At 37.9% G+C, this 9877-nt stretch overlaps 1 pseudogene; it reads right to left on the bottom strand.

Annotated features, from left to right (window-relative positions):
* Positions 1-4848: 4848 nt before the first annotated feature.
* On the bottom strand, positions 4849-7805 carry LOC118883221 (annotated as a pseudogene).
* Positions 7806-9877: the final 2072 nt, after the last annotated feature.

Genomic DNA, 9877 nt, shown 5'->3' with positions numbered 1-9877 from the left:
TATATATTATTATTATAATATATATACATATGTATTATGTATATATGTAATATGTATTATGTATATATATTATATATAATTATATATATAATATATATAATATATATATATTTTATATGTATTTTATATATATATATATATTATATATATATATATATTCCCCCCCCTTTGGTTTATTTTTCTGGTGTTCTTTTGTAAATATACACATGTATGTATATAAATGTCCCCCATCTTACAATACAAAATAAAACATTCTATCTGTGTGCCCCACTTTACAATTCAAAATGTTCTATACAAAAAAATATTCTATAAACATAACTCGTCAACTTGCTACATTAACTTAACAAATATGTACAGAAGATCACTCCATCCCAGAAAATAATTTCCCTCATTTCTTTTTCGATTATATTGTGTGAGTATCTCATAGTCAATGATCATTTGGGTGGTTTCAATCACTTGCCAACTTAAATAAGGCTGTAGTCAATAGCCCTGTGCTTATGACATTTCATTTTTGTACCAGTGCATTTTCGGGATAGACATGGTATTTTGTGTTCCTGAACCCAATTCCAACATGAGCCTGTGTGGTGGGGGGAGGGTCTCCCACACTAACAAACAATTCCTGGGACACCAGCTGGTTGTTCTACTATTCAGTTCAATTTGACACTATTCCACAAGTCGAGGGCTTAATCCTACAAGACCCGCCCCCCTCCCTTCAGATGCCAGTCACATGCCCAGGTGCTTCTGATGGACTGGCTATAGATTGGAGGTTCCAACAACCCCCTCCTTGGACTTCAGACAACTGTACTTCTGATCCACTAGTTATAAGTCACAGGTTTTCATGACATTCTCCTCCGGTTCGATTTAGTTGCTAGAGCAGCTCACAGAACTCAGAGAAACATTTCACTTACTAGATTACTAGTTTATTATAAAAGGATATAACTCAGGATGGGGCAGATGGGAAGAGATGCATAAGGCAAGGTATGGGGTTAGGGCTCAGAGCTTCCATGCCCTCTCCAGGTGTGTCACTCTCCCCAAATCTCCACATATTCTCTTGACACCCCCTCCTTCTGGGCTTTTATGAAGGCTTCATTACACAGACATGGATGATTAAATCTTGACCACTGGCGATTGATTCAACCTCTAGCTCCTCTCCTCTCCTGGGCTGTCCTGGTGGGACTGAAATGTCTAATCATCTAATCACTTGGTTGGCTTCTCTGGCAATCAGCTCCATCCTTAAGTGAAGTCCCAAAGTCATCTCATTTCCATAAAAAAGACACCTTTATATCTCTCCTCACTTAGGAAATTCCAAGGGTTTGGGGAGCTGTGAGTCTGGAACCCTGGACAAAGACCCACTAATATATGAGAAAAGGTCATTGGGATAACCAAATATATATTTCTTATAAATCACAATACTGCACATGGCTTTGCTGAATTTAATGGTAAACACTGTGTTGAAAGTGTCCCTCTCTTAAGGCTATACTATTTTATATTCTCACCAAAAATGAAGGTGAGTGCCTGTTACCTCACAACCTTAGCAACAAATTGCATTTTCAAGCCTTTGGATTTTTACTGAGCGATAAATATAAAGTGGTCATTCATTATTTAAAAAAAATTTTTGTTTTGTTTTAGTGTGTGTAGCTTAATTTTTTAATTAACTCTTTATTTTGAAATAATTATAGACACAGAAAAGTTGCAACATAATAAAGTCAGTTTATATATACCCTTCACCTTGCTATACCTAAGGTTAATATCATACGTAACACATAATGATGGTAAAATTACAAATACAAGGAAATTAACATTGGTATAATATATTTTAAACAACTTCACTGAGATATCTTTGACATACAAAAAAAGTATATATTTAAGGGGTACAATTTGATGTTTTGATATATGTATACGTTGTGAGATAATCACAATCATAAAAGACTTATCCACCCCTCTACATAGTTACTGTGGTGTGTGTGTGTGTGTGTGTGTGTATGTGTGTAGAAGATTTTAGATCTATCCTCTTAGCAAATTTAAAGTGGATAATATAGTATTGTTAACTATGGTCACCATGCTGTACAATAGATCTCCAGAACTCATACATCTTGCATAACTGAAACTTTGTATCCTTTGGAGGTACAATATAATTAACTAAATTATAGACTTCATTCAAACTTCATCAGTATTTCCATAAATGCCCCTAAATTCTTGTTTAATTTTCCCTTGTCTTATGTCTGAATCTGAACATAGTTTTGTATCTTTAAATCCCAGTTGCATTTGTTTCTCTTTTTCATAACTTCTGCCCATTTTCACTTCGGGTTTGGTCTTTCTATTTTGATTTTTAGGAGCTCTTTAAATGTTAGGGATGCTAGCACTTTCTATATGTTCTGTATTTTATTTTTACCACAGTTTGCCTTCTGGCTTTTGCCTATTGTTTTCTAGTTTATGTTTTAATGAAATTGTTTTATTTTAATATAGTCAAATTATCAAATGTTTTAGTTTTCACTGTTAGTTTTTGAGTCATATTTAGGAAGAATTCTATCCTCTCTCAGGTTTTAATGAAATTGACTCATGGTTCCTGTTAACACTGACATAGTTTCATTTTTAATATTTAAATCTTTGGGGCATTTGGAATTTATCATCTTGTAAGTAGCAAGGTGAGAGTGTACATTTATCTTTTTTGTAATGGTTATACGTCTGTCCCAACATAACTGCTTTAAAAATGCCATCTTTTCCCCACTGATTTGAGATGCTAATCGTCTAGTATATTAAATTTCTCTAAGATTTAAGTCTATTTCTAAACTTTGGATTTTGTCCTAATTGGCCTATTGAAAAGTGCAGCAATCATATTTTTTTAAATTGTGCATTTCATTTTATTATATTTTTACAGTGTGTTAAATATTTTATAGACTTAGTCTTCTTCCCTTTTTTACATGGTTTTCTTGGCTCCTCTTGTTTATTCTTTTTTTCTGTGTTATTGTTTAAATTAATTTGTCTGGTACTGTGTTGGGGGGCATGGGGCATTGTTCGTATATTTAGGGGATTTTATTAATATTGTGTCTAATTTTTAAATTAAAAGTTAAAGTCTCTATATATATTTAAGTTTTACCCTAGATGTGTTTTACATATTTTTGTTACTTTATGTTACATTTTCAGTGGGTGGAAATAAGGATCTAGGATATTTTTCTTGCAGATCATCCCTAAATAGGAATGTTAGAAATTGTATCACAGTGGTAATGCATGTATTCAATGTTATACATCAAAAATGAATTGTGGCTTCTAGTTTCAGACCAAACATGTAAAGAGCTTGGAAGTCATAACTCCCATCTTTACGATAAGAAAAAACTCGACAATGACATCTTGGACCCATCGGAGAACTAGGTTACAGGGTAATCCAGCAACCCAACATCTAGAGAGATAAGTGCACCCAGAGAGATACAGCAATAGAAGTTGTTGGAACCATAAACTGGTAGTAACACTTAAGTGGTAATTTTGGTGAATTCTTGGAGGTTGAGTGGAGACTAGTGTGAGGGTGAAAAACTGCTGGGAACCACAACCTTAGAGAGACCCCACATTTTTATGGGCTTTCCTTCCAGGAACCCCATCACGCGTCTATGGTGAAAGTCCAAGAAAGATCCCCTCTTGCCTCTGGCAGGGGGAAGGGAAGAGTAACCATTTAGAAACATGCTCAGAGCTTTCTCCATATCAGAGGTCTACTTTCCGGTAGAAAGGACTTCTCCCAATTCTTAAACTTTATCCAGATGAAGGAAGAGAACTCACTTCAGCCTTCCTATCTCACTTAAGGGGTGGAAAAACAGGCATCTAGAATCAGGGCTTCAAAGAAATCGATTTGGGAATGCTGCAGCCAGAGAAAGGCATAGGAGGCTGAAGGTAAAAAGGCTGGATTAACACTTGTGAAGGTCATACCTCCGAGACACAGGCACATCAAATGATTGAGATTTAATCAGAAGATCATAGAATGTTCTTCTTCCCCCCCACCTTACCACCACATCGACAGAGCTCAGGTATAATAAAAGTGGATTATAGCTGAAAGAACTAAAATACAGACTCTATGAGCAGGGATACTTAGTGAAGCCCAAAGCCAAGTGAGGACATCAAAACAAGGACACTGGAAAAACTTCATTTAGAATATCCCATTGTCTCCTTGTGTGAGAAGTTGCACGTGACTTTCTCCTCTACAGAATAAAAGCTCTTGGTGGGTAGAGACCACATTGTATCATCCTGGCATGGTCTACTTTGGTAATGAATAGGTTGTCAGCAAGGTTTTTCAAGTGAAGACATGGGTAAAGAAAACAAGCATGTTTTCGTATTATGATAATTTATAAGGGAATGACAAGAAATCCAGGGGCCTAAAATCTTTATTTTAATATATTTATTATTTCATTGAAAATACCCACTTACAAAAGTTGCTATTTCTCCCACTTCACATGGTTTCGATTTACTATACATGAGTGGCTAAATCAGGGAGGCCAGTAATGATTAAGTATATATTATAGTTGTAGGCACCTCTGTTGGAAATTTCCACATAATTTTGTTTTTAATTTCATGAACATTTCACACAGAGTCCTGGAGTGTTTTAGTATTTTTATAATGAAATTCCCTCTCAACTCCACATGCTCCATATTCATTCACACCACTCTTTTTTTTAAAGTGTCTTATTTTTATTTTACTGAATTTGGAATGCGGCATTTACAGAAGAAATGACACAAGTGGTGCAGCCACCCAAGGACCAAGATGGTAGTAAGCTGCGTCGCAAACCCCAGTGTAAATTCCCACTAAATGAAAAAGCCGGATTCCAATTCTTCATCAAAAGGTGCTGGTGGATATTTTCAGAAAACTTCAGATATAGATCCCCAACCCCATGGCTAGCAGATGAAAGGGGAGACGAGACAAAAGAAAAACTTTAGAAACTCTGCAGAGAAGATGCCCCCTTTCTCCCTAACACTCGTGTTCCTCAAGCTGAGCGCGGTCGTGTGCTACAGGCGTTTGAAGAGGAACTGGGGGTGGGGGTGGGGAGTGATGTTTTCTGGCCGACTTGACCAGTCCCATATCCAGTCTGAGTTTTCCTTCAAGATGCTTTCTTCGTCTTTCTTTGTCTCCATGTAATCTTCCTCCGACTGAGAGCTGTTTATCTCATCAATATTAGTGTGTCTGCTTTGGAAACTCCGTTGGTATCTTGCGAGGTCTGTGAGCGAGGTGGGCGGTCACAGAGAGAAGTCTTGGGGCTACTCCGTCCAGACTCATGCTGCACACCCAGCAGTATTTCTTCCACGTTGCCATTATAAACAGAAACAGAGTCTGGAACAACGCTGGCGTTCCCATTATTGCCAAAGTGTAATTCCACCCAAGAGCCATGCAACCTCTCCTCCCGCAGCGCGGGCGGCTTACGAGGAGACACTGCGCTTGGGCGAGGGTGCTGCGGGAGGCGAGTCGGCGTCGGGGTTGACGTGGGGTCGCAGGCGGGGTCGACGTGGGGTCAACGTCGGCAGCGGGGTCGACGTGGGGTCAGCAGGCGCTCTGAGGCGGGAGCGGGAGCTGGGGCGTCAGCGTCGGGCCCAGCGGCTGGAGGCTAGACTTACCGCGCACACCGCTCTGTTTTGAAAGGTAATAGCAGCCACTATTTGGGTAATGTGTTTGCATTTCTTTTGTGGTCTTGACTGGCCAAACTGATGTTTAGCAGTGATTACCTCTGACTCCGCGTTTACTTCTTTTTTTTTTTTTTTTTAAGGAATTCCTTTATTTTTATTTACTTATTTTTGGCTGTGTTGGGTCTTCGTTTCTGTGCGAGGGCTTTCTCTAGTTGCGGCAAGTGGGGACCACTCTTTATCGCGGTGCGCGGGCCTCTCACTATCGCGGCCTCTCTTGTTGCGGAGCACAGGCTCCAGACGCGCAGGCTCAGTAGCTGTGGCTCACGGGCCTAGTTGCTCCGCGTCATGTGGGATCTTCCCAGACCAGGGCTCGAACCCGTGTCCCCTGCATTGGCAGGCAGATTCTCAACCACTGTGCCACCAGGGAAGCCCTCCGCGTTTACTTCTGCGATGAGGATCTCATCATTGCTCGCAACTGTGTAAAAGAAATGACCTCTGAGAAACAGTCTCTGTGAAAACCTTCTTTGGTCATAGTTGTACTCTGCTCTTTGAACTCAGCAACATTCATACCCATATTCCCTGAGCATCGGTCAGAAAAGGTGGTTGGTTTGGTTTATTTTGTTAAATACTGGAATATAGATGCTAAAATGAGGTACGTCTAGGATCTAGTGTTGATGGAAAAATTGAGAACGAAACTAATAATAAACAAAATACCTGTGTATCTACGGGGCGACAGAGAAAGTGAGAGAGACTGTCTTCAGAAATCCAACTTAAGATACTGCTTATTGGATTCCTAATGAAGGCAGGAGACCCTTAAATTCTAGGTGACCAGGTTTTATCCTTAGGATAGAAATAAAACTAAAAATAATACGTATAATATATAAATTATGTATCTTGTATTTTCAGTCACTTTTTCATAACGTGTTTAAATATGGTTCACATGAAGTTCATAAACATGATTTAAATACCAGCATTTGACATTTTTCTTCCAGCTTTATCCAAGTCCAAGAAACTGAGAGAAATAGTATTTCAAGTGACATTAGTGTTCAGCTCACTGGAAAGTTAGGTTTTTGAACAAGGATGGTTCATCAGGCTTTTTCATTGACCGGATAAAATATTCTTTCAGGCCTTCTAAAGCCTTTGCTCTTTTTCTGTGCCCATCTCGCAAACTTGGGCTCTTAAGCACCTCGGTTGCCTTGACACTGAGAATGAGGTGCTCTTGACGGAAGACACAGGGAGGAAGTGCCCTGGTTTTGAGCACGTAAACTATATTCCTGGTTTATTATCAGTCTCTTTTAAGTTTGACTGTAGAAGTCCATCCTCTAGGGTCCAACCGACTGGGACTGTACTGTCAGACTTGGGCTCCTGGCAAAATGGGTATCAGACCTGAGACTAAAGTTTCCCTGTCACCTTGAGAGGCTCTCTTTCAGAGTGACCAGCTAACCTCCCTCTGAGCTGGCTCTTTTTTTCACAACAGGGGTTTCTTTTGTGTTTTTGTCCTCCTTGATTAATCCATTAAGAGAGACAAATTCAAATGTATATCACATGACTAGCCCTTTCTAAGCTTGAGTGTGTGGATCCTTTTTTTTTTTTTAATTATTTTTAAAATTTTTATTGGAGTATAGTTGATGTACAATGTTGTGTTACTTTCAGGTGTACAGCAAAGTGAATCAGTTATACATATACATATATCCACTCTTTTTTAGATTCTTTTCCCATATAGGCCATTACAGAGTATTGAGTAGAGTTCCCTGTGCTGTACAGCAGGTTCTTATAAGTTAACTATTTTATGTATAGTGGTGTGTACACGTCATTCCCAGTCTCCCAATTTATCCCTCCTCCCCTTATCCCCCGGTAACCATAAGTTTGTTTTCTATATCTGTGACTGGGTCTTTTTAATAGCAAAATTATGTTTGCTTAGAGCTTGTACTGCCTTTCCCAGAATAAATTCTTCATTTCCTTTCTAACGTTACACCATCCCCCAGGGATTTCTTCTCCCACAGAGTCCCAAAATCTCCTATGGGTTACTCACACTTGCTCATGAGTCATGTGGTCTCATTAGTTGCTCTACCCACCTCTGCATAATCAGCGCTGCGTTGAGCAAGTCAGAGACCAGGTGGTCCTGAAATGGCCTGGACTGAACCCTCTTGGCCCAGTGCTTTGCTCACCACCATCAGTCTGACGCACCTGTCCAGATTTCTGCCTCATTCCTACTGGCGCAAATGTTCTTTCCTGAGGAAAAGCAGGAATCTCTTCCCATTATATCATGTTTAGCTCCACAGCAAAAGTCGTTTTGCTTCAGCAGTTATGTTGGGAAAGGGCTAACCTAATTCATCGTTACTTCACTTGAATTCTTTCGGTGTTCATGAAAATTTCCATAGTCATCAAGTGCATACACCTTAGCAAACTCAGTTTCCTATTGCTGCTGTACCAAATTACCACAAACTTAGTGGCTTAAATCAACACAAATTTATTCTCTTACAGTTCTGGAGGTCAGAAGTCCAGGATATGTCTCACTGGTTAAAATTAGTGTCAACAGCTTCCTTTCTGGAAGCTCTAGGGATAAATACATTTTCTTGCTTTTTTCAGCTTCTAGAAGCTGCTCATGGTCCCCCTCCAAAGCCTGCAATGTCCGGTTGAGTTTTTCTCCCATGGTATCACTTTAACACTGACTTTTCTGCCTCCCTCTTTCATGTTTAAGGACCCTTGTGATTACATTGGTCCCACCTGGATAATCCATATTAATCTCCCTATTTTGAGATCAGTTGCCTAGTAATTTTAATTCCTTCTGTTACCTTCATTCCTCTTTGCTATGTAACATAGTATACCCACAAGTTCTGGAGAACAGGGCCTGGATATCTTTGAAAGGCCATTGTTCTGCCTACCACATATACATTCATAACAATTAAAGTCCAGAAAACAGGATGAGGGGAAAATTAAATCACCCTGATAGTTGAGAGTTTGGTTCAATGACAATAAGTAATTTTGAAGGTAAATGTGATTTGAGTTCATGTGTATTTATTGTTCAAATAGTTTTCTTCTAGGTCTCTCTGATGCCTAAATTTTAGAGTTCAGATCTTAATAAAAATGTAAATGTGGAAAGAAGTGGATTTTTTGGCCTCTACAATCCATTCATGTCCTTCACCTCCTCACTACTGGTAAAAAAAAAAAAAAAAAGTGGTTCTTTCAATATAATGACATATTATTTTCTAAGTCACAGTTAAAATGAACAGTAAATACTCTGAAATTGAAAATATAAATAATTTTCCCTTTAGTAGCAAGCCTTCCAAACAGTGTTTTCCAAGCATTTTGAACACAAAGATTTTTTTATAATATCAATATAATCTGACACAAGCTAGTTGTGATACTTTCAGCATCTGTGGATTGAGAAATATAACAAAAACTACTGTGACTCTACTAATGTTTAAAATAAGTATGCACATTATTCTTTATGACACACAGATATGTTTCTGACAATGGCACATATAAGTGTATGATATTCTACATGTTTATTTTATATATACGGCTTTGTACACATAGATAATCAGTTCACAGGCCCCTTGTGGTAACTCTGCACTTCAGAAATCTGTGGTAAACCCAGATTGCAAACTATTTCCTAAAAGTCATAAAACCTCTCAAATCTATCTTCTTAATCTCCATCAAGAACACAATTTTTTTTCAAATATTTCAGAGCACTGCAAAATGCAGTTACCTCACTTTTGAACAAACAACTTAAAAAAAAAAAAGAACCTAGAGTCTACAAGGAAACGTGTTGAAAATTCTGAAACAGAAATGTGCAAATAAATAGATTTTTTATCCCTGTCTCTAGTAGTTGTGTAGTATAAAACATGTAATTTAAAGTCATTTAATTTACAGAATTGATATGCTCATTAAATACTACTTGATAATTTAACCCACAGTCTCTCAGAACACATTCTAAGAACTCTTGAGCCAAATGCATATTCAAATTTTACTTCTGATTTAAGACTTTAAGAAATAGGATGCCTGTATATGATAAACCCAGTTTCATACAAGTGATGAATATTTTGTAGGCATTTATAGTAATATTAAGCTCTCTACCTAAAACCTGAAGTACATTGTTTCATTGAGTAGTTGTCTGTGCTGGAGAGATCACTGTGTTTTATGGAAACATAATTGGAAAATAACTTTTAGAAAAATAAAAAGAAAACATTTGATGAGATACATAAATACTACTTACTAGAATATTTATTAGAAAAAAAGAAGTTTAAAATTTTAAACAATCATTACATTAAAAAGAA

The sequence above is a fragment of the Balaenoptera musculus genome, chromosome 1 (genome assembly GCF_009873245.2).
Source record: "Balaenoptera musculus isolate JJ_BM4_2016_0621 chromosome 1, mBalMus1.pri.v3, whole genome shotgun sequence".
NCBI classification, from domain to species: Eukaryota; Metazoa; Chordata; class Mammalia; order Artiodactyla; family Balaenopteridae; genus Balaenoptera; species Balaenoptera musculus.
The sequence above is the reverse complement of the archived record's forward strand: the minus strand, read 5'-3'. Positions and strand labels throughout refer to the sequence as shown.